Source organism: Bactrocera oleae, chromosome 5 (genome assembly GCF_042242935.1).
Source record: "Bactrocera oleae isolate idBacOlea1 chromosome 5, idBacOlea1, whole genome shotgun sequence".
Classification (NCBI taxonomy): domain Eukaryota; kingdom Metazoa; phylum Arthropoda; class Insecta; order Diptera; family Tephritidae; genus Bactrocera; species Bactrocera oleae.
The window spans coordinates 2,434,826-2,461,886 of record NC_091539.1 but is presented as its reverse complement, the minus strand read 5'-3'; the positions used below and the strand labels follow the sequence as shown (position 1 = coordinate 2,461,886).

Below are 27,061 nucleotides of genomic sequence, written 5' to 3'. Positions count from 1 at the left end.
TAAATTTCCGAAGAAAGAAAGAGAAAAGTAGATAAAAAAGCGATTAAGTAAGCTTACACAAATGAACGATAAAAAATGGGGAACTTTAAAAAATGCGTTACATTTTTGTGCAGTTTAAGAGCTTAAAAAGCTTCAATTCGGATTTTAAAAGCCTAGAATGCTTGTACGCCTAAATGTATGCTTGTCTTAATACTAAATGTCTTATTTTTTGTCGATTTTTTAACCAATTTATTACGAAAATGCTCGTTTTTGATTCAATGATTGCTAACTTTTATTTTGCGCTCCCAAAAGTATGCTAGTCTGAATTCTAATTTAATTATTTGGTTATATTTTTGTTCACTTCCAGGTCACTAATGCTTTAAAACTAATTAGAACGTCATAAAAACGTTATTTATTAGTTATTGTTTGCCTGTAAAGTTCAATTATATTTGAGTCGCCTAAAAGTGTGCATTCACAGCAGAATACGCATGCACATCTTTCGATGCATTTTTTTTTACAAATTACCTGCAATCTCTTATGCATAACAAGTTTCAAGTAGCACAAAAATGTATCTGGTAAAAACCGCTGTTGCGCTATGAAGCAGAATTTTTGCAATACTCCTAAAACTATACCTACTTTAAGCGCAATAACTTATTTTCTAAGCATTTTTACATATTTATGTCATTATCGCGCTTTTCTAGTACATTTTGAAGTTATTGTTATGTATCTAGTCAGCCTACGGTACTTTAAGCAGTCCATGCGCCTAAATTTATGCCCGCTTAGCGTTCAGAAGACTTATTTACGTGCATTTCATGAATTATTCACGTCATTATCGCGCTTTCTTGTTAGTTCTAGAGCGACTGATATATGTACAGTCATCCCGCGGTTTCTCAAGATGGCCAACTAATTTCAAGCGCCTAAATGTATGCCTGCTTAAGGTTGAAGTGCGTTATTTATGTGCATTTTCTAACACCTTTTCTCCGCTCTCAGGCTTTTTCTACAAATTCTAGCAACACAAATACAATTTTTTGTCTTATTATGATCCGTAAAATTATTTTCCGCGACCGCCATTAAATTTTATTTATTTTATGTGTTGTAATATTACCGTTATTTCTTAATTTTTTTTCGCATTTTAGGCAAGCCTCAACAACTTTCGCCATAAAAATATTGCTTGTAGCCAAACAACTTGAATTTATTTGCCCAACTTCCCAGCTATTTCCTAATCCACTTTGGCTAATTCTAAGACGTTTTTATTAGCGAAAATTTCAAAAGCAAATCTTTACAAACTACTGGCAATCACTTTTTATGCGTCGAAAGTATGCAACAATACACGCGTAAACAACAACAAATACACTGCTAATTCGCGACGATTTAACGCGTTAAGCAGCCGACAACAAAGCAGCAAGCGTACGGCAACAACAACAATCAAGGCATTGCTGCAAAGTTTGACAATTTTCAATGTAATAAATATTTCCGGCGGCGGCCACGGCAATGTTGTGCAAATTCCACACCGTACAGCTGGGGTTGCCATGGCGAAAAATTATCCGAAAAACATGCACAGCGCAATGTGGCACAAAAAGTAAGCGAGAAATGCTTTCATAACGACACTCGAAATATTTGCTGCGTTTAATAAATTGCATGCGATAAAAAAGTATGCCGCGGGCAGCTGCTGATGGTGTTTGTTGCATTATTTTTATTTAGATTTTAAAATTCGCTACTCAGCGCGGCTTTTATATCGTTTTTGCGCGCTTTTTGCCACCTTTATTGGTTGGTGCATATTTTGTGGGTGTGTGGGGCATACGTTCTAGTACATTTTCACAGGTGGGGCCGTCAGGAAAAGCATTTTAATGAAAAAGGTTTGCGGAAAGTATGAAATTTGTATTGAATGCGTGTGCTTGTGTGTGTGTGTGTGTGGAGCAGCTTTGAATTTCTACCAGCTTGTCAACGGGAATTTAAATCTTTTATATTATTTATTTTTGCTTTGATGTGCGCTGCGGTATGTGGCGCATAATTGGCTTTATGTTCACGAAAAAATTATTAAAATTGATGAAAGGTGTGGGGATAAGTGTGTGAGGACTAAAAGTAAACTTTGTAGAGAAACAACAGGATATGGAAAAACTGGAGATGTAATAAGCGTTGTGATTATATTGAGTTGTGTGCAATTTTATACCCTCTACAAGGTATATTAAAATAGGCATTATGTCTGTACTAGCACGCCTATATGGAAGTGGTTAGTTTAGCAAGCTGCGTCGATTTAGCTATGTCTGCTTGTCTTTTTATACGCTTATCATTTCGCTCAATTTTTAAGTTAATGATCTGAAATTTTGCGCCCGTGCTTTTCTCAGCAAGAAGCTACTCATTTGTCGGCACCGCCGATATCGGGACACTATAGCATATAGCTGTCATACAAACAAATGAACAATCAGAATAAAGTGTAAATGATGAAGAATTTGTTCAGATCGAGCCACTATAGCATATAGCTGCCATACAAACTTAACGATAAAAATCAAGTTAATACAATATTTTACTTTTATACTATTTTATGTTATAAGAAATGCAGCTGTGGAAGGTATTATTATAGCTTCAATATAATTGAAGTTTATTTTCTTGTTTTTAATTTATTTATAAATTTTTTTCATTTTTTTTTGAATTTTTTATATTATTTTTTTTTAAATTTTTTTTTTATATTTTTTTTATTTTTTAAATTTTTTTCTTAAAAAATAAATTAAAGGATTCTCAGTAACACAGTTTTTTTCATAATTTTTTAACCTTTCCTAAATATTTTTTAGTTATTTTTAATTTTAAAATAATATAATATAATAACATTTTTAATTGGTTTTTATTTTTTTAAAATTTTTTTTATTAATTTTGTTTTATTCTTTTTTAGTTTTTTATATATATTTTATAACTTTTTTGCTGAATTTTTTTTTATATTTAAATTTTATTATTTTAAGTATTTTTTTATTAAATAATTCTTAGTGACAGTATTTTTTCATATTATTTTAACTTTTCCTTAATATTTTTTTATTTAAATATTATTTTTAATTTTAAAATTTTAATAGAATAATGTTTTTAATTTGTTTTTTTTTTGTTAATTTTTTTTTTATTAATTCTAGAAAATATATTTTATTCATTTTTTTATATTTATTTTTAATATATTTTTATTTAAGGTTTCCTTTTGACGTTTTTAGAAGCTCCCAAAGTAGGCTGCAGCATTACCTATATTCCCTCCCACTCTAACTCAATTTATACCATTATATACTCGCACATATACAATTTATACTCGCTAATAATCACACACCACTCTAGAGCACAACTCGCACTTCCACGCCACTCCACCGCACTACGCCACACTTCAGCTCACTCACAACCATTCAACCGCAATTTTGTATGAAAATGCTAAAAGTCGCTTCATGTCCGCACATATGTTGCATTGCGCTTGGCAGCCGCTTTAGCGCCTAAAAACACGCTTCGTTTATTTATTTTGGTTTTTTTAGTTAGCAGAAAAAAAGAACAGAGCAACTTCTAAATTTTTTTACGCTCATATTATTTTTGAAAACACATGTACATATGTATATGTGTGTGCATATTAAAAAGCACATGCCCGTCACCGCACATATGCAAAAGTAACAACAACAATGTCTAACGCTGCAACACACAAACACAGTTCGAATTTTTGGCTGGAAAAAGACACGCACATACATACACTTACATATTTACAGCTACATGCACATAAACAAAATCAAATACTTGTTTATTTATTTATTTTTGTCGTTGTTGTTAAATTTCGTTTGGCTTTCATGCTTTTTCGGTTTCATTTTTAAGCTCACTCTCCGAGTGGCATAATTAAAATCGTGCCAACAACAACAATAGCAACAACGGCAGTCACATATGAGTATGAGCAAGCAAAATGTGCCTGAAGTTAAAAGTTATGGTGTTTGTGGGCGGCGACGTGTTGTTGGTGGGGGCAGCAATAATGTGGTGTGGGTTGACCCGGATGTTACCGCGCGGCATTTGATTGTCACTTTATTATTGTTTTGCCTCAAAAAACATGCCTTGGCGAAAATAAACAAATAAAGTGGCTGAAAGGGAATATTAAATGTCATGAGTGGAGGCAAGGAGGAAGCACTTCAAGTTGACTTTGTGATTTATTTGACTTTCGGCGTTTGAATTTCGTGGTGGATTACTCTAGCGTAGAATTTTCGCACAAGTGAGTGTGAGTTAATTAGCTGCAAATAGAGGGTTGTAAAAAGCTAATGAACTACATTGCTTAGATTTGATTTTAAGTATTATGATATAATTTTATTTGATAGAAAAAGCTTTCACACATTCAGGCGACACTTTTGTATGTGCATTAAAGCTCTACTGTACATTTCTCAATAGTCCGTTTCAAATGCGCTGAGCGTTCATGTATATACATATATATTAACAACTTTTATATAAAAAAAAATGAACTTTTTCATATAGTGATGCTTAGTATGCATAAGCTCTTATGGTTTTAAATTTTTTGCATTTATTGAAGTTGGCACTTTGATATAAACAGCTTTCATAACATTTAATGTTTTTGGTTTTAACAACAATTATGATTAACTTGAGTTTTTATTACGCATATAGAGCTTTTACCAGAAAAGCTTTTATATTTCTGATAGCTTTTGGCAGTTAGTAATGTGATGTTTGTATTTCTGATCAAACACTTTACACAATACGACTTTTTTAAGCAGCTTTCACCTTGAAAGCTTTCACATTTTTGAAAGCTTAGGGTAGTAAATAATATTATATTTGTGTTTTTGCGGAAATATGAAAGCTTTCAGGATGAAAGTTCTATTTTTTTATAAAAAAAGCTTAAGAAAATCGTTAACACGTTCTATTTTTTTATAAAATAAGCTTAAGAAAATCGTTAACACGTTCTATTTATTTATCTTTATATATGTAAATAGAAATATTTATAATTATAAATAGACCTTTCACACAAAAAGCTTTCATATTACTGATAGCCTTCGAAATTTAATACATTTTTTTTTTATATGCACATGTCCTATTCATTTTATATGAAACCAACTTGCTGGTGTCTACAGCTTTCACGCGAGGTTTATTTTGTTTGAAGTTTTCACTTTTATTTGCATATTTAAGTGGTGTATATGCAGCTTATTGCCTTGAAATTCTTTGTTAATGTTTTAATTTTACGGGTTTTCAGATTAGAAATATATTCTTTATATTTTATATGCCAAAAAAGCTAAAAACTCGCTTACTTTCGCGGTGATACTTAATGTATGCTTTAGACTAATTTAGAGTAGTACAAGTATAAATCAGTAAAAAAAATGCGTAACAGAAAGCTTTCACAACCTGAGCTTTCATAGTATGAGCTTTCATAAGTGCTAAATATCGTTAGTAAAAAACTAAATTTATGACATTTTTGCTTTTTTGAAAAATGTTGTTAAGTTATGATAAACCAACCACTAGTATTAATTAGAGCTTTCACATTTTTTCGAAATTTCTCTGAATACTAAATGTAATGAAACAAATAAGATTCAACATTATCCAATTTCCGGTAGTTTCATATGAACTACTCAACCTAATCAAACGCAGCATGCACAACGCCTCATTAATTTCATATTTGCTGCGAAACAAATTTTCGATTGAATGTAACGGAACTCAAATTCGAAGGCAAAAGCAATAAAACTGACCCTACACTGCAATACTATTCAAATTCAATTACCCAAACTCGCACAACAGTAGGCAAGCATAATTAAGTGCATATGATCAAATAAATTGTGCGTGCGTGCGTGTGTGAGTGTGTTAGTGTAGGGTGTATCATATGATTAAGTGTGTGAACAAGAGCAGCTCATTGCAGCGGGTCATTGTTACGCACATTTGGCCAACAGCTGGCTGCGCTTCCTAGCGTGTCTGTTGCATTTTAATCATTTCGGGAGAGAGACAATACAACAATAACAGAAACAATAGAATGCGCTGGCAACAGCAAGGGACGCGGGTAGCAGAAAGATAATGCGCGTGCGTGCGTGTGTGGCGTGTGATGTGAATTATTGTAGTTGGAACAAAAGCGCCGGCGCAAGCTGCCAATTGACATGGATTTATTAGTAGCAGCAGGAGCTGGAATGCTGCAGGGCATTGCGCAGAAAAATATTTAGTTGTTTTGAGTAGAGAAAGCAGTGTGTTAGGCGTTGCACTCTACATGTATATTAGTCGATTCCAACGCTCTTCGGGGTGAAATATAAGAAATTAAATAACAAACAAATATTTTTAATAAAAGTTATGGTCAGTAGTGGCAAAAATGCTTAACTGATAATTTTTTTAAATATTTTTCAAAATTTTTGTAGCACCCTGTATATATTTTGTTCCAAGCAAGTATTGAAAAGTTTACAACCTTTATGTTTCGTAGCTTTCAGAGTACTTTTTCCACGCAGTAAACGTTTTTTTTTGTTAAATAAAAACAGAAAAACATACATATAATATGTAACACCCTGTATTTACGTTTTGACTTTAAAAAAATTTTCCTTTCAAACATCACGTCTGCGCATTCTTTAAATCTCTGCTGCACACTTTTCTAAAGCCTTTTAGCTGCCTCGGGTCATTCTGACCAGCAAGCTTGCGCCACTCCGCCTTGCTTAGCATACTTCCGGGGTGTGATACGCACATTTTGGCCGTCTTACTGTTTACGCGAAATGTGCGCTATGCCAGCCAGACAAGTTTAGCAGCAACAAATATTGGTTGTGAATGCTTGAAATGCGCCGAAAGCATGCAACTGCACGCTGAAGCACGCTTTTTGCCTCAAGTGCGCCCTTAATGTATGCTGCACTTTGCATTGCTGTGTTCTTTGCGCAACTAGCTTCCCTAACAACAATTTAAGCTAAACTTATGGGTCTTGGCGTACAAAAATACAGCATATTTACACTAAAAAATGCAACTCTGATTGCAGCAGCGCTAACTCGGCAGCTTTCGTCAACGTTTTCCCCTTGTGCTACAAGTTAGATCGCGCTGCCTCGCAGCGATTTGTTGTTCGCTCTGTTGCAATTGCTGTTATTTCTTCCTTGTTTTTGTTTTTTTTTGCATTGTTGTTGTCAGAGGGGTTCGCTTGGCTACTGTCATATATCACGCTTTTGTTTACGATTTACTGACACTTGAAAATAATCGCATATAATCAATTTGCAGCTTGTTGAGTGGCAGCAGCAGCATGTCCTGGCTACCCTCAGGTGCTTGCTGGCATTACTAGCGCTCGGCTTCGCTGGGGTTGCAACAAATCGCCGCGTAAATGAGGCGGAAGTGACGCAGACGCTGCTAAGCGAGAGTGACAGCAATATGCTGCCGTACAAAGGCGCCGGTGGAGATTTTGGCATTTGAAGGATTTCGGCTGATTCATCAACGGCTGTAAGGATTTGTTTAATGGTGATGGCGGGTAGACAAAAAGATGTTTTGATATTTTGTTTTTGCCTTTCGTATTTGTAAAATTTGCATAAGAAGGCATGGGGCAGTATTTTTGTAAGTAGTATTTGTAGGGTTTCAGTGACGTTGTATTACAATTTTGTTTGTTTTCTAACCTTAAATTCAAAATAAATTCTTCGCTAGCTTTCATTTGCTACCATTTTTTGTTCACAACCCCAAAAAAATCAAATATAAGCAATTTCGAACCGTTGGTGTTAGCATTTGTCTCCTGGCCTTCTATATTTCTCTCCTATGCGTTTATAAAAGCTTCAAAGCCGCTTGAAGCGTTGAAAATCAAATTCTCATTTACCAGTCATTCTTTAGTCAGCAGATCGTCTCCACGACTTCGGCAGGTCACGTGCACGCTTCTAAAGAGAACAAATCACACGTAATCGCTGAAAAAAACACATGTTGGAACAGTACAAGCACTAACATACTTGGAATAAACAACGATTATGGCAAAGAAGCAGCTAGGAAATGTTTGTGAAGCGTGTTACTACATTTGATCCAACTAACAGCGATCCACATTCTGTTTTACTAAGCCTGTCTTGTATATTATTTTATATCAATATATTTGGGATGAGATTTTGAGTTTAGGTTAAGGCTCTTCGAACTCCTTTCTTGCCGTTTAAAATTCGCCTCGTGTAACACTGGCCTTAAGCCATATTACCTTTTTCATGTGACCCCAGAACTCAGCTCCGTTGAGGTATATATTCAAATACAGTTGAGTTGACAACGAGTTCAGACTACAGAAACTGTTAGCTACTTTATTAATATTTACAATATTTGGGACATCTGAAACTCGAGGGCTCAAAACTATATAATATATGTTGAGCTCATATCGAGTAAATTAGGAATCCTCGGATTCTCAGAAAACCAGGTTAAAGAGGAAGATGTTATAATTTATGAGTCCTCTAATTCTCTGGAAACTATTAAGTAGGTAAGTTTGTTATTGGAATTCGATTCGAATGATCGCTATTCCTGTCGCTAAGCTATTCCTGTCGAAACATGTTTGATTTAAGACCTGCTTTGTCGAGCTCGTTAGCAACTCGACACTAAGGACTTTATCGAAGAAATTGAAAGTAAGCCTCCTATATTTACATGGTTAAAAGCTATAACCTGACATACCAATTGAACATCCTTTAATATTCCTACAGGGCTTTTCAGTCAAGTGCAGCACCTGTGCACCTCCCCTCCACTTTTAGCAATTTCACTTTTATCGCTTCTGTAATTTAAAAACTCACATTAATATGCGACGCATAGCAAAGGTATAGCCATTCAAACACACACACACACATAGGTATATATATATATATATATATATATATATTAACACGCAGCAAACCACAGGCGCCGCTGCTTTACACCCTTCGCTGAGTAAAGCCGCCACAAAAGGGGTTACAAGAATTACTGCAACTCTTCAACCATTTTATATGCAATTCACACATACAAACGCACACACACAAAATGTGAAGTTGTAAAGTGTGAAAAACATGGAAGAACGTGTTAAGCGCAGACAAAAATTGCGAAAAGCAAATAATAAGCATTTTTACTGCGTTTCTACACATATGTGTGTGTGTCTGTGTTGCTTTGAGTGTGTGTTTCTCTGAGAGTGATTTGGTTTGAAGTAACTATGTATGTATTTACTGCCTGGCAACACTTTATGTCTGTAATTATGGCAAGAATTATTATATTGATTTGTAAAGCAAACATACGCCTCACATTTCCTGCAGATTTGAAGGGTCGCATATTTTATTAACCCGCTTCTGTTAGGAAATATTATTTGATTGCTTCGTTTATGGAGTGTTCCATACAAGTTGCGGCCATTCCATCGAAATTGCTGCGTTTTGAGGCGAACGTATAAAATAAATAATAATAATAATCGTGAAAGAAAAATCTTTTTGGTGCTGGCGCAGTTTAAAAGAAAAAAAAATTTTTAAATATCAAAAATTAGTTTGAAATATACGAGTATGTCTATACACCGGCATAAGTCTCTCAACATCTCTTTTGGAGGTTAAATAGTGAACAGGCCTGTAATGAGTTTCAGAGAACTCACACAAAGCTGCTTCACACAACGCTTGAATGATTTCCAATCGGAATATAGCCCTTAAAAAGAGAGTATATAGAAAGGCAAGAGCGTCGAAGTCTTGGTACATAAACATTTAACGAAATAACCGTTATTTTTTTATTATTAGTTCAGCGAGCCTCCGCTCGAATGATTTACGAACGGATTAAAGCTCTTGGTTCTTCCTTAATATATGAAATAGGTAATAATTTCTCTTAATGTGTCCATGAAAATCCACTCTAAAAGCATCTATCTCGGTCTCTAATATGCGATAAAAGTCCCGAGATATAGACAATAAAATTTTCAAGAAAATGTAACAAGTATTTTGAGAAGACTTCGCAAAGATCGCTTGAGAGTGGCGAATAGCGAGTGTATAGAACAACAATAGCGCCGAAGCCTATGTTTCGAAATCACTCTTTTGAAGTAATACCATTAAATATATGCTCGATTTTCAAGAAAGGAGAACAATTTTTTGAAATAACACTTACAAACATCGTTTGAGAGCGACGAATAGTAAGAGTATAGAACAACAAGAGCGCCGAGGCCTGTCTCTCAAAATTATCGATCTTCTTGAACATTACTTTAGCGAACCTCCGAGCTCTCTCTCTCTCTCTCACACGCACACATTCACTATTTGGAGGCGAGACCACGAACATTTAAGCTGAGTACCAAATGAGTGAAATATTTATGTAAAATTTATAACCCGATGACGTAATTGTTGGCTCTTAGTTAAGTTAAGAAGAAGTCAGAAGTTAAGTCATTGAGGAACTTTTTCGGTTAGGTAGTTATTTTAAAGATCGACTTTTAGTTTAATAATCGCTGTTAGACTTTATGAAGTGAACTATTTCTGATATCGATATAATTTAGCAACAATTTTTAGTCTATCAATCGCTGTTAGAATTTATGGTACGCATATTTATGTGAAATTAGATTTGCTTAGCGTTGATATCAGCTTCCTAGTGCTCAACTTTAACAGAAAGAAAAAACCCTTAGAATCTTAAAATGTGTCATGACATTTGGTTACTTTTGCTTTAATTTACATATATTTTTCCCTTTTTTTCATCTTTTTCCTCTTTTGTCTATCGCTTGCTTCTTACGTAGGCAGCGAGTTTCCTAGTCGTCGACCTTTCATTTAACATGTCTGTCCCCTATTCTCCTTAATTATCGCTACTAACTACATACAAAAAAGATACCTTGCCTTCACTTGAACTCCCAGCCGAGTTCAATATCACATCGATGCTGCTGTTGTTGTTGCTATAGCCACCTTTCATTAGGAGTCATTAAAATTCGCAACATAAACTTACATGCGAGTTTTCTATAAATAAATGGTGATTAACACAAAATATTTTAGTTATACCATATAATGTAAAGAATTGATGCTGTGGTTCTCTATAGAGCAAAAAACAACAACATCACATAAAACAACAACGCAAAAAAAAATTAATAATAATTTTAAAAAAAATTATAAAAAAAATTTAAAAAAATTAAAAAATTTTTTTTTTAAAATATACCAAAACTAAAAAAAAAAAATTATGATCATTACTCATTAAATAAAATTAAAAAAAAAATTAATTCATAAAATGAAATTTTAAAAAATAAAAACAGTAAAAAAAATCCAAAAACAATAATCATTACTCAAAAAAACATTTGCGTACCTACTAGTTATTGTTATGTTTTTTTAAGCTGCCTTCTACTATTGTTGCTTGTGTTTTTAATTACCTATTTTCTAAGCTTTGTTATAACTTTTATTACTTTACGCTGTGAGTCAGTCTACAATAAACTACTCTACCATCTATACAACTTTAGTACCTGTCATAAATAATGTGATGAGTTCGCATCTGCCATCTCTCTCTCACTCACTTGCTCGCGCTGTTTACCTAACATTTCATCATTTAAGCGGTCGGGGTGCTATAATAAGCAATTAACTAATCAAGTTGGCAATTGTAACTGCTGCTGCGTGTAATTCTCAGCTCTTATATCTCTAACATCACTATGTATGTGCTTATATATATGTAAATTTTCTTCATATGTATATATATATGTGTGTGTGTTAATATCTCAAAAGCTTTTATTTAACTACATTGTGTAAGCTGCTGTCGGCGAAGGTGCTTATTGCGTCGCGTTTGTGTGGCGAGAATGACGATAAAGCGTGTGATAGCATCTAGATGCCAAGTTCAAAGCGAAATGTGCAAATCTTGCCATCGCTTTGTTGTTGTAGATAATATAAATTTTTTTATTTTTCATTGGCAATAGTGCGGAGATTATTACTCCAACCACAGCATATTTTTATGGCGTTTTATTGTTACTCCAGACTTCCGTAGGTATTACTAAATAAGTAAGCTTAATTAACATATATTATTTTTTTAATCTAACATTTTTACGCCACAAAATTTATATTAAAACTATTTTGAGAACATTGCTAAGAGATTAAACATAAATTATGTCTTTTTTGCCGATTTTTTTTTTTTTTTAGATTTTTCTTGGCGCTTTGATGATATCACTTTTATAATTGCCATGTTAGCTTCGCTATTGTTTTACAATGGCTCATCAGGCATGCAAATTATTATATATTTTTTTTTAATTAATGCTGAGGTTGCCTTTTATACTATATTTATACATTCCGAACGCACATTTTTAATATTCAGTTGTTTACATAAAATTTTTCTTCATATGAAATTCAACGCTTCTTTATGCCAAGCACGCACTATAGATACATATGTGTAGCTATGCATATGCAGACAATCACAAAATTTTTATATTTCATCTCTTTTTATTTTGTATATATTTTTTTTAAATAAATAAACATCCTATAATAAGTATTTGCTTCAGAGAAAATATCAAATATTGCTGAAAATTGTCAAAAATTCGAAATGTTCTAAATTTTCATACGTAAGCTTTTATTTGTTACATTGTTTTATTTTTACAAAGCAAACGCGATATTTTTCTACCATTGCTTTTTTAAAATTTGATGCTTAATCTAAATTATAAAAACGCTGATTTGATTTGTAGTCGCTGTCTTACAGTAAAATGCTCAAAAGAAAGAGCTTCAACGCTTCTCTGCTACAAATCCTTACTTTTGTGCTATCCCAACGTGAAAAATGTCTTAAAGCTACCATGAGAGCTGAATTCTATTTCTATATACTAAAACTCATATTCGTCTGCTAACTATTACTTTTCTGCAACATTAAGAATCTTGGCAGCCCATTCAAAATTATCTTAATTTTGCACCTAGAAATTGTAATTTTGTTAATACTGCACTATTACTTTTTCGCGACTTGAAAAATCAACAAAAATTTCGAAAATATGAAACCTACTTCTCAATTTCACAAACTCATGGAGAATTGCAAGCAAAAAGCTAGCTGGCAAATAAAACTTGCTCAAATTTGTTAGAACTAGCAAAAAAAAAGTTGCAAAGCAAAGAAAAGAGAAATTCTGCGCGCCTATTGGCTAAGCAAATGAGAGCGCTAGTGAAAAATTTAGCGAGAGAGAGTGTGAAAAACGAGCGAGTAAGCAAAGAAAGTTTTCAAGTACGAATGTTTGTAGATAAACTGTTAATTTCATTATAATTAAAATAAATTAAAAGAAATATATAAATATTGCTAATAAATATTCAGTAAAAATATTTTGTATTGCACTTTTGAATATAATTCTGAACTTCTTCATTAAAAAATAAATTTTCAAATTAGTTTTTTTATTATATTATATGCGGCTTTTTAAATTTTTAAATTTTAAATTTTTCAGATAATTTTAAAAAAAATTTGTATAAATTAAAAATATTGTTTGCTATAAAAATTTGATACTTAAACACAATGAACCCCTTTCCAATCAAATTCCAAAATAATTATATGCTTGTTTGCTTTGCTCGTATTATTATTTATTTTTGGTCTTTTTCTGTTTGTTTTGGTTTTAATTATTTTATTCTCACTCATATAATTTCCAATTATTTATCTGATTAATTTTGCTTATTGTTCGTCATGCTCATTTGGCGATTCGCTTGCCTGATTATTTACTCGCTTGCTTCACTAGCTTATTATCTTTTGTTTGGATTTTATATGCTCGTTTGCACATCGAATTGGCAAATTTTGATTTTTATGAAACGGCAATCGTTCAATTGCGCGAAGGTCGTTAAGCAATAGTGAAAAAGATCTTTTTTTTTATGAGAATTCAAAATTTTGCGTGAAGGTCTGGTATTAAATACTGTTAGTGATGTTTAAAAAATTTTATTAAAAAAAGTATACATTTTTTTTTGCTATTTGAAAAATTTTTAAATTGCATTGATCTCTTCTTTTACTTAGACTGTGCGAGAAATTTTATTTTCGCTGGCTTAAAAATTAGTTTGCCAGATTTGAAAAAACTAAATTTTATTAAAAAAAAAAAAAAATTTTATGATGCAAATTAAAAAAAAAATTAAATTTAAAAAATTTTAGGCTTGAAAATTGTAATTTAGAAAAAGTTTAGTTTTGAAAACTGTAAATTGGTTTATTTTGAAAATAATTCTAATTTTTGCTAATTTTTTCTATAAATGTGTTTCAATCAAACAAAAAAAAAATTAATTAAAAAAGTTTTAGTTTTGAAAATTGTAAATTTGTTTATTTTGAATATATGAAAATGAAAATGAAAATTCCTAAATTTAACTTCATGAGCTCAAGTGGTTTTTAGCCATGCTTAGCCTTGCTTATACTCATTTGCATTTAAATATTGCTATTATCTTCAAATTTATGGCCAAACATTTTACCTTATGCTCGCGTCTATATGTATATTTATCAATCAGCTGCCGGAAGGTTCTGATTTTTTAGTTAGTTACTTCAACAATTCTAATTAATTATTTGCCTAAAATTTGGATGATGCGCTAAATTCCAGTATATCATTAGATTTACTATATACAAAATTCTTTTAAGTAAAAAAAATTAATTTTTGTAAAAAATATTAGAGCAAATATGGAAAACTAATTTGGATTATATAACAAATTATTTCCCAAAAAAAAAAAATTAACAAAATATAACTTGTAAATTATGAGTTACACATTTAAATAAAATTTAAGTAAAGTTTAAGCTTTTTTTTCTAATTAGCTTTTTAAAATCTTTACAATTCAGATATTTTTAAAAACATCATAAAATTTTAGTTATGAAATATTAAAATTTTTAATTAAAAAATTAAAATGTTTTAAAAATAAATTTCTAAAAAATATTTCCCTTAAAAATGTATTAAAATTATTATAAATTTTAATAAAAGAATTTCAAGTAATAAAAAAATTAAAATTTTTTAAAAATAAAGAAATATTTTCCTCAAAACTATACTTCAATAAAAAAAAAAATTGTTTTAAATTTTAATTGAAAAGAATTTAATTGCAAAATAAAATTAAAATTTTTTCAAAGTAAATCCTTAAGTATATTTCGCAAAATACGTTTTAATAAAAAAAAATTTTTAATTGTTATAATATTTTATAAAAAAAATTCAATCAATAAAACAAATAATAATAATGCTCAAGAAATCCATTTTAATAAAAAAATTAACATACTAAAAAATTTAATAAAAAAAATTTAATTTCTAACAAAAATTTAATTTATAAACAAAATTAAAATTTTTTAAAAATAAATCGTAAAAGAATATATTTCCGTAAAATAATAATAAACAAAAATTATTTATGTACATATTTCTCAAAAACAAATTTATTATTGATTCGTTATAAAAGAGACTAGTACGTTAAAAATCTTTTCGATTAATATTTCCCTCTCTGCATTTGCTACTGCCACTGCCGCTTACGGTAATGCTTATCTCGTCTTCATCACTTGCTGAAGGTTCAATTATTTATACAACACGGGTAAATATTTTGTCATTGATTTCTTACAAATTCTTATTACACACATTTATACATACACATAGCAGTAATAATAGTCATTTCGTTTGACTAATCACCCGGATATGTTTGGCCAAGCTGCCACACGGTGTCAAATAATCCATCATTTTTCATGCCCAAGCTTTTTGTTTTTGTCAAAGCATAATAACTTTTCTGAAGTAATTTACAAATAATTCGACAGCAACTATAAAAACGCCCACACCAAAAAACGACAAAACAACAATAAACTCCATTGAAGTCGAGTTGTTGAGAGATTCGATTATGCAGATAATAAGACATCGGAAACTAATTATGGAACAAAGCGGTGGCAAAAAGCACAGTAATAGCAGAATAAAGCATAAAAAATAAAAATAAAATTTTTAACAAAGAATTGAATTTCTTGTAATATTTTGAAAAAAAAAAATAATAACTTCATTCTAAGCCTTTTGATAAAATCTTTGTTTGAATTTATACAAATTGCGACGGCTTTTAATTTGTTCAAAATTTGCTTTCCACACCTCCGTTGTTAAGAAATTAATTTAAAAGTCATTAATCATAAGTGACTTTTCTGAATACTGTAATTTTAGCCAGGCTTTATGACCTTTCCGATAATTTGTCAGAATTTTTTAGGTTTACATTGAGAATCCGAATTCTTTTCTTACATAATTAAATTATTTTACGCTTGTGTGCTTACATTTTTTAAATTCAATATATTGATATTCAATAAAATAAATAATTACATTTCAAAACCTTGATTTGAACAAATATTTTTGTTGGCACAAAATTCTAGAAAATTTTAATTTTAATTTAAAAAAAATATTTTTCTAACCAAAAAATTAAAACACAAATTCATATTTCTCATATATAAATAAAATTTATAGTTTCTTACCGAATAATTGTTGCTTTTATATATTATTAACTTTTTATATATTTTTTTAAACATTTTCTTTCATTAAATAGACAGAAATATTTGTTTATTATATTTTTCTTACTTTTTTATCACGCTATTTTTTAATCGTTTTAATCACCATACATTAAATATTTACGAGAATTTTATTTTTAAAAAATTTAAAAATACAAAATTTTTTACTTTGTCTTATTTTTTTCTAAAATATCCTCAGTAATTTATTATAATTGTTAAAATTTTGTTTTCTTTTTTAAGTATTCATTTTTTTTATATAAATTATTTTAAATAATCATTAACTTTTATTTTTGATATTTTCGCAATTTATTTTTATCCTATCCCTCTTTTTTAATTTGGGATTTTTATTAAACAAAATTATAGATTTGATAGAATTTGTTTAATTAGTTTTATGTATTTTTACTGGCAAATTAGTTTTATATTATTTATTAATTATTTTAAATTTTATTTATTCTTAATTTTTAAATTACTAAAATTTCTATTTCTATTAATTTATTATAATTTTTTATATATTTTTTTAATTATTCATAGTTTTATTTTTATATAAATTTTTTTAATAATCCGAACTTTTTTTTGATATTTTTTTATATTTTTCAACCATCCCTTATTTTTTTGTTTTTGAAATTTTTTAAAAGTTTTAAAAAAATTGATTAAAAAATTAAAAAGTGAAACTACATTTCATAATTAAAATGTTTTTGAATGTATTTTAATTTTTCCTAACTTTTTAAAGTTTTATTTTAATTAAAAATTTATTTTTATTTTTTATAATTTGTAAGTTTTAAATTTTTTATTATTTGAAATTATTTATTATGTACATATACTTTTAAGTCCAACATGTTTCCTTCCTTAAATCATTATTAAATTTTTTTCTTAATAAATTTTGAAATTTCTTACACATTTTTTTTTTAAGCTTATTGCTTTAGCATACCAGCTTGCTTCACCAATTTCTATTTATAATTATTATTTCTTAATGATAATACTCATTTATCGGCCATTGGAAACATCATAAAATGAATAATGTGTGTGTGTGAGCGTATGTGTAGTGTCTGTTTGGCAATCAATTAAACGTTTTTTGAACCTTATCGCCTGCTATATACATATATACATACATACGTCTGCTATATAAGTATGTAAGTATGTTTGTACGTATGTATGGATAAGCTTCTTACTTGGTACGGCATTACGCTGATTCACGCTCCCACACGCTTTTTCATATATAAACATATGTACAACAACTACAAAACTCAGGTGTTCTAAGCAGCAAATTTTATGATGTCTTCGCATTTTTTAATTGCTAGCTCTTCGCTGCCTTAAAAAAAATATTTAAAAATAATTCTAGATAAAGCAAGAATCATAACATGTGTGTCGCTAGCTTGTAATATAAATTATGAGATATACGCATGTTCATGCCGAAAACTACATAAATATCATAAATTCATTAGCGCCCACATGTGGCATACACCTAGCCTATTTAAAGGCGCCACAACATAATGATAAACCGCCACACTCTCAGTGTGACGGTTTATCATTTAAAAACACAAACACAGATCTGTTATGTTCAGCGAATAACCTCGCTTTGTCACCCTCCTCCAGTCAGCTCCCACGCGCTCTACTTTGTTAGCCTGGTTTCTTGTTGCATTCGCCTCGCTTCAAGGCACTTCGACACTTTTGTCTGTCTGTCTGTCTGTCAGCCGACGAGCGGCGCCGTTCGCCTTCTGCGCCGTGCGCTCTTGAGTTATGTGGCAATTTCTGCTATGACTTGGTTCTTCTCATGAGAAAATATGAGTCAAAACAGACAGCAAATCGTTTCTGGCGCTGTCTCATTTGATACTTAGGTGCTTAAGTACTTAAGTATATCTGCCGTGTTTTCCAGACACTGTTTCCATTACAGTTGCCTCATATACAAAGCGTTGTTATTGTTATAAATTATCCGCTCTACGCCGGCCACATATGTCTGCTGTCTTAACCCACACTCGCGCCGTCGCACTCTGCCGCTTTAGCCCTTTTAATTTCGCGGCGAATTAAGATTTCATAATTTCGCATTAATTATTAATATGTAACGGTTAATTTCGGTATTGTGTATTAATTTGTGTGCTGAAGCGCGACCGTGTTGAATTTTATTTTATTACCTAACCTAAGATTGTATTCAGATAAGTACTTTTGCGCATGCATGAGCGATTTTAATTAATTATTTGTTTTTCCTCTTTTCATTTCAGCTGAACGGTCGCTGTCCGACAAGTGATTAATGTAAGTCCAAAAACATTTTTATCGAATATTATTAGCTATTATGCCCGATCGCATCAGACACAACGTGTAGTTATTCTTATAAGGCGATAGGATTGCCACTAGCGCTGAGAGAACTTTTGTTTACAGTGAAGCCCACACTGACGTAGAAGAATGTCTCACGTGCCCCTGAGGCATTATATATATCAAATAAACTATTCGAGAATAGCTACGATTATTTGCTATAAAAGCAAGATGCTGCCTGCTAACGCCAGTTTCTTAGCTCGTTTGCATATTAGTTTTGTTGCCAATTTGTTTAGGTATTGAGGGATTTTTAGAGTACTCTAAGGCTCACTGATTAAATTTAGATACCCTTTTCTTTGAAATGAGCTTCCAGCTGCTACCTTCTTGACACAAGAACTTTTAAGTTTCGGCTTTCCTGTCTCACTCCTCGCGCTCACTTTCGAATACTTCATAAAAGCTAGCCAAGCTTTTTATGACATGATAGCCTTAATATATCCTCAAAAAAGATGATGAATATTATATCCAGATTGTTTGATTCGATCTAATTCAAAGCTGAAAATATTGCTTTAAATGTTCAGACTCTTTGGGAGAGCACCAAAACTACATAATTTATCAAATCGTGTCTCAAGAGTTTAACCATAGCTTATGTTCGACGATTTGGCATTTTTTCAAAACATTAACATAGAAAAGAGTCCATACTCTATTTTATAAAGCCCAACACTTTTTCAAGACCGAATAGTACATAGCGCTGAGAAACTACTGCCGACTATCTGTCTTCGCACCACATTTCTTAGCCACAACTCTGTTTCTAGAATCTTTATTAGAGTACATTTTACTACCTAAGCATTTCGACGACTTTCACGGGTCTTAAAATATCTCTTTCCAAAGCTCAGATCTCTTGAGCGGAGAGATCAGTATTTTTATGCGCGATAACTCCCAGCTACACTCGACCAAAACGTTGATTCACTCAGGCGTTCATTCAGTTAATTAATTTCATTTGAATTAACAATAATTACAGTTGATTTATTTGGCAACAAACTTCTGTACCGTTAAAGAAAACAGAAAAAAATGTATATTGCAACAAAATACAACACTTTTGAGTGCACACGCGGCGCGCGCCAACTATTCGCATTGCAAGTCCTACAAACTAACCTTAATTTGGCACCGACTAGCACGATTGTATGCAACAATTGAAGCTTAAACAACTGCGCGCACAATTAAAAGCGCCTAATTATCAACCTTCAACGCCACAAAATCGTAAAACAGTACAGCAGTAAATAATACACTAACCGCTTACAAATTTTATTGCACCCAATGCGAAGGTGCAAGTGATATATGCGCAAATGGCAAGCGTCGACGCTGGTGCTGACGGTGGCCACTGCATGAACATGCAACTCTCCGTGCAAACAATGCAACACATGCCGCACACGCAATTCAATTCACAATGTAAACAGTTAGAGGAGGCGCGCGGCAGCTGCAATTGCAACAATTTGCGCGAGTTAGTGCGAAAAGTTGGCGGTCGAAAGCTACAAACAGCACATTTACATTAAGGCAACCGCAATAAAGTTAGTTGGCGCCTGGCGCGCACAAACGCCCACAACGCGCCGCGCCATCCACACCCGTCAGCCTGCGCGCTGAGGGCGAGCATTTAAGCTGCATCACAAATTCCACCAAAATTACAGATAAACAAAACAAATCCCCAAACGAAGCGCGCGCGGAGTGTGAGCAACCCTGCGCGTTAACCAAAAAATGAATTCGGCGCTCGGTGGTCGCGCGGTAATGGAAATGCAATGCGGCGCGCAGGCGGCAGGCAGGTGGTGACGCAGTAAAATAACTGTAAATTGCGAATTAAGCCAAATCGCGCATGGGTTACAAGCGCCACACACACACACACACTGTGAGCAGCAAACCTTGCTCTGGCGGCGAGCGCGTCACAAAGCGCTTGTGTTGATTTGGTTTAAAAGTTTACTGGTATATTTTGTTAGTCCCTTAAAAGCGACGAAAAATTCAACGAAATTTTACTACGTTTTTACAGTTACGGCGTTTGTTTGACCAGCGACCACCAGCAACCGGCTTCCGCCGCTGTGCGGCTAACATGTTCCGGCTGCAATGGATTTGTGTAGTCTAATTTTGTTTTGGTCTTTCATTTACGGCATTTCGTTTCGTTGTGCTTTGGGGAGATTACACGTACCGTTGGGGTTTTGAAACAAGTGAGCTTTGAACGCTTTGAATGGGTCTACTAAAAAAGTTTACGTCGAGATAGTTTGGCGAACAGGTGCTAACATCAAGCTGTTAACTTTGTAGTTTTTCGATCTCGAGTTCACATTTAAGATCGCATGTCTTGAATTCGAAAGTGGAAAGCTCTCTAAGCTTTTAAATTACTTGCAGCAAACTACAAAATGGCTTGTTTCTAATTTCAAAAATAAAAATTCCAATTAGAACCTTTGAAAACATATCTACCTTAATTAGTAAACAAGACTATTGCGCTAACTTTGTTAGAATCATTCTTTTGCACACATCACCTAATCGTTTCTAATTACCTCAAACCATCAAACCTCAACTCACGAGAAATCAGAGAATGTGTGAAGAGTAACTTAGATGCACCGCAAGGTGATGAAGATTTGAATTATGATATATTAAATTGCAGCCTTATGACAATTATGGCGGGTAAGACCACATAAAACCAGCATCTAGGTGTTTGGTGCTGTTGTGGAAAATTACACAAAGAGGGCAATAAATTAGCCTTGTCTTCGTGTGTTAGACTTTAGACTTTTGTAAGACAATACACGATGTGCTCTTAAGCAGCCAGCAGCCAGCTACCGCGAACAACAAAGACGAAAGCGTTTGCAGATGAGTTCTGTATGCTCTAAATGAAATACATGGCGGTGCGGGCACCCAAAAGAGGTACAACATATCATAAGACCACATAACTAGTAGTGCGATATAGCACCAAAATTCAAGTCTAAGGTTTCTTGCAGAGAAATGAGTACACAATTGACAAGTAGTGACAGCTTCAAGGCTGTGTTGTGTAATGTTGCCTTAGTGACTTTTAGCAGATCAATGCATTGAAGAACTGGTCCTCAAATCAGCTTAATAGAGCTTTTCAGAGGAACTTCACTGAAAAGTGGTGGGAAGCGTTACAATTTCATAAAAGGTGGTGTTAGAGAATACTGAGGGTAGTGAATTTATTGTTTGTGGGGCAATTAGATGGACCCTCTTAATTTTTTCATCATATGCAGCTTTGGGATGGAATAGTCTTCAGAGTACCAAAAATGTGCTGAAATTGACATAATAAGCTTAGCATCGTTTAGTATGAATAATTATTAGTAAAGAAGGTATCTTTCGCTATCCGCAAAAGGCTTTGGTTAGCTCGGTTGAGCTCAACGAATACAAGAGTAACGAATGTATTGTTACAAGTCAAAGATTGAAACTTTTTCACTTGATGAGGTTTTCATAATTGTATATCTTCCGCCGCTTTCTTTATTTATATTTAAAATTAATAGTTTAAATTATATTTAAATTCGCTGGAGCTTCATAAAGCTTACTTAATGCTAAAAGCCTTCGTTTAAGTAGTTTGGGTTTACTAATGCAGCTCACAGCTTTGAAACTTTAAATTAACGCTGATTTGGTTAAAATTCTATACCGTTTCACTTTAAGTCGTTTTTTTTATTTTAGTAGTAAACAACGTTTTCTGCCGAATATTTTTTATATAAAAAGCTGCAGTTTTTAAAGTATAATTTCAATAATAAATTTTACAATAATCGATCTCACGCGGCTTAGTCACGATGCGCCGTGCCGTTATTCATTGCCCTTTTAATTGCCTTATCGCAAGTATAAATTTTAGAAGGGCTTTTGACAGCTCAGCGCCTAATCACGAGTAGGAAAATTTCTATTCATTTAATTTATTGATTTTTTTTTAATTTTCTCCTCACATTTATGGAAATTACTAGCGTTGTTAGCTGCAAGCGACCTTCAAAATAATTACCACTAGAAAATAGCAACATGTGAGTGTAAATAATTTATAGTAGAATACGATGCTACAAAACAAATTTCAGTTGCGTATAAATTTTTCATGCTTATTAGTTGTGTGCAATAAGCTTCTTTGTTCGCGTGCTGAGCTATGGCTTAGCATTGACAACAACAACAGCTACACAACAACAATGGCAATTAGCATCATCAACTGTTGCGCTCGCTTGACTTATTGGCAGCCGCAGCACCGAAGTTTCAAGCGCATCCGCCGCCATGTTCTGCTTCACGGTCCCTCTCTCTGCTTTGCTTGCATTGACAAGCGTGTAAAATTCTAAAATATTGTTTGCCAAGCGCTGTTTAACTAGCTGAATGTCAGTGTCAGCGCTGCTCACATGTTTGGCTGTGTTTGATCACCATAGCTGTTGGGCATCCATCAAAGCTTCAAAGTTTTGCATAATAAAGTGGTAAATAAAAATTGCGATAATACAAAAGAAAAAACATAATCATGCTAAATGCTCAAATGGATGCTAAAATGCGTACTTAACTAATTGAAAAGTAAATATTTATTATTTAATTAATTATTTGTGTTGTTGTTGGTATCTATTGCTGCTCGTGACTATTTGCTGGCGTTTAGCTTGTTGAACAGAACTTCGTGATTTATTATAATTTTTTAATTTATTAATTTTTTTTTAATTTTATACATATGTCATAATCAAAATTTAAATTTTATGTTAAATTTAATTATAACTTTTTTTTTTCAGATTTTATTTTACTTACATATGTCATAACTCGAATTAAAAGTTTAAGTTAAATTTTGTATTTTTTATAATTTCAAAATTTAATTCTTTTTTATGTATTTAATTTTTTTTTTGTTCAAAACATGAATATTTTTAAAAATTTTGAATTTCAATATGTGTAACTGATATAGAAAATGATTATAAATTTTTTTTTAATTTAGTAATTTTTATTTTATTTTATAATTTGTTTAATTTTAATTAATTTTCAGCATAATTTTTATTATTTTTATTTTTTATTATTTTTATTTTTTATTATTTATATTTTTTATTTCTGAAAATTGCTATTTACTTATGCCATGATTAACTTTGAAATTTTATGTTTGATTTTATTATTTTTTTTTTGTACAGGGTGGTTCACGAATCGTGCTATAAAAACAAGCCGTAACAACTTTATGATGTTTTTTGAGTTATTTGTTCTGAATTTTTTTTTTTATTATTCAATATAATTTTTAATTTAATTTTTTTGCAATGCACGAACATTTTAAAAATTTTAGAATTAAAAACTGTCTAGCTGTTGAACTGAAAATATTGCTATGTTACCATATTAATTATAAACTTCCCAATAACTTTTTTTTCTAATATATTATTATTCTTAATTAATTTACCAATCTTGATAAAAAATAAATTTTTTAAGTCGTTTTGTTCCGCACTATGAAGTTTTGCCGATTTTTTTTTTTTAATTTTTTTTTAAATTTTTTCGTCTTATATCATTTTTCTGTTCAACACAGAAAATTTCATAATTTAATTTTTTATTTTTACACACAGAAAAAAAATTATTTGTATCCTTCCTTTTCAGTTTGTAGTGTAATTCAGGTTGTTTTAAATTCCTCCTCAAAAAATATATTTTTCAAAATTATGTTTAATTAAAAATATTTAAAAATTGTGATCCAACTATAAAATATTGTCATTGATCAACAATTTCGAGTAAAAAAATCATTTGTACCTCCAGTCGACATGAAAATAAACTTAAAACTTCAAAAAATGCTTATAGTATGATTAGTTATAATTAAAGTTATAATTTAAGCGAAAAAACTTTTCTTTTCTTTATTTCAAAAATTAAAAAAAGGCATGTGCCAAATGAGTTAAACACATTAGAAATACTTTGTGTTAAACTATGTGGCATTCATAGCACAAAGTAATTAGCAACACTGCATAATACTCCTTCAGTCACTAATGTAGTTGGCAAAACAGTGCCTGCAAAAAGTGTGATTATAAACGCGCGAAGCGTACTTTGACTCACACACACTCAAATAAAACTCCAATAAATGCACTTTAGATAGTAGTTTAATAAAGAAATATCGAAATATATACAATCAACTCAAGCTAATGGCAATTAAAAATGTATTTACTTCAACTATAAGTACACTGGTAGCGCGCTGCCACTCATTTGCGTTTCTAAAAACCATTTACGCTTACTGTTTGATCACTAACATGTGTGCATATGTGTATGTGCGCCAGTAAACCAGTTTTATGCAAACGCCCGACAGTTAACTGCTAATGCGAGTGCGTGCCTATTTGTTATTTTGTTTGCAAATATGTAGCCAGAACCATTTAAGCTTGTGCTGAACTTGTGCCACAACTAAGTACTGCCTACAATGATTGACTGGCTTGCGTTTTTGTTATTGTTGTTACTCGCACTTATGCGCTTATATAGGCTTGGTGGCTTTGTTTTTTTTTTGCATATTTTTATAGTTATATACCTATGTATAATAGCTATTTTATTGGCTAGTGCATAGCTCTAAAGCCAACTTTAATACTCAGTGCAAACAGTTTGATTAAAGTCGATACTAGTTCGACCCACTAAGTTTTGAATTTTTGTCATAAAACAGACTATGTTGCGAATTCCAATCATTTTTTTTTTTATAATTTTACATCTTCGTTTTCTTACAAAATGGCTTACCAAAAATTAGTTTTGCTTGATAGAAGTAGTGTTAAGAAATATTAAAAAAAAAAAATAGTTATGTAAAATATTAAAAAAATAAATTTTGTAAATTTTTTATATACAAAAAAAATATTTTTGTACATTTTTTATAATCATTTTTTTTCCAAATTTTTTTGCTTGAAAACTTTTTGCATTTTTTTAAAATTTTTATTTTTTTTTAAGTTTTGATTGCATATAATTATAAAATACAATAATATGTAGTATATTATGTCGTGATGAAAAATTACTAAAAAACCAAAACTCTTAATTAATCAAAACTTTAAAATTCAGAAATTAATTTATCACTGAAAACATTCGTATTGCTGCCAGATTTGCCCTCTGACTGCTTAAACATGCACTCCTACTCGATTACACAACAAACCAGCGTAGCCTGTACATATGTTTGCTATTTGTATGTCATTTTAGTAAAACCAGTACATTTACCTTACCGTTATTGGCCACAACAGTCATCAACCAGTTTATCTACCTTTCAAACTAAATATAAATTTATGTGTTTCAATCAATTTTTTGCCACTAACACAGTTGTTGTGCGCCTTAATGATTTTTCTACACTTTTATTTAGTTGCTGTAATCGATACGCCTACCAACAACACACACATACATGCATGTGCACTAATGTGCTTTCAAATATGAATAATAACAACAACAAGCACTGCTGGCGGTAGCTAATGGCTACCGTTATGTATTTATAAGTACAGTATTATATTATAATGAAATGGATTAAGGCAGCGAAAGCGATGCCCTTGTTTTGATAGCGCAGAAAATTTATAAATAAATTACCGTATGTATGTAAATTAGCTCTATGTGTGTGTGCTTCATGAATAGTAGCATTAAGTTTCATTAGCCTGTGCGGCTTTGTGCTTACATCAATCGACCTGTTTATTTGTTATAATGTTTTCGCTGCCCACACCAATATCATATCGCATATACACTGCTACATACATACACATGCAGCGGAGAGGCTAATGGCTGTACGATGCGGTATCAAATTGCTATTAAAAGCTTGAAGTAGAATATAATATACTTACCATATACCAATATACTCGTAAATATCTGTATAATATAAATATTTATATATGTATATATGTGTGCGTTTGTGTGTATATATGTGTGTGTGTGGAAAAAGTAACAGTAGCTTCGCCATTGTCAATTAATTGTAAATTAGCGTCTAACCGTACTTACAATGCACTATGTCCACAGCGTAGGCGAGTCAAGCGTGCGGTGACGCCAGGGCGTATGAGTAACATGCAATTTATGAACTAAACTACCAGCAACTTAATTACAATAAAAAAGTATAGTAAGGCGCTGTAGATAATATACAAACACACAAAATAATAACAATTACAACAAGCTGTAACTGTAAGCGTTTGTTTATGTGTGTGTATACGTGGGTGCTATAATAACAACGCCCATAAGCGCGCGCAGCAACAACAAATGCCTATTAGTGGAAGTACCTGCATGCAACAGCTTGTGCGGCTGGCTTTAATTGCCTTTCGAGCAGCACCAGTGAAAGTCATTACATGTGAGCAAACAAATACATATTTACGCGCGAAAAAGGCGCTTGGAAAAAGGCTGTTGAGTGTAAAAATAAAAATTTTTCAACCGCAAATTGCATGCAGGCCACGTTGCTGATGCTTAAATTGCATGCAGACAGCTGTTGCAGTAATGAAAATAAAATTATCTATATGTGTATGTATGCATGTAGCTTATTTGAAGCATTTGCATACGCCTACAATAGCAATAAGCTGTGATAATAATCGATATTGTAGGCGAAAGCACAATACTTTGTTTACTGTTAACATTACCAGAACAACGTTTGATCATTATCCACTCAGTTGGAATGTATTAACCGATATTATGAAAGCTA

General features: G+C 31.8%; 1 protein-coding gene across 2 annotated transcripts in view; it reads left to right on the top strand.

Annotated features, from left to right (window-relative positions):
- Positions 1–27,061, top strand: part of LOC106619447 (uncharacterized) — a 178,130-nt gene that overhangs the window by 73,757 nt on the left and 77,312 nt on the right. For both annotated transcript variants that reach the window (XM_036359477.2, XM_070109496.1), the window contains exon 4: positions 18,456–18,486. The gene's annotated coding sequence lies outside the window, so the exon portion shown is untranslated. The remainder of the gene's footprint in view (positions 1–18,455; positions 18,487–27,061) is intronic.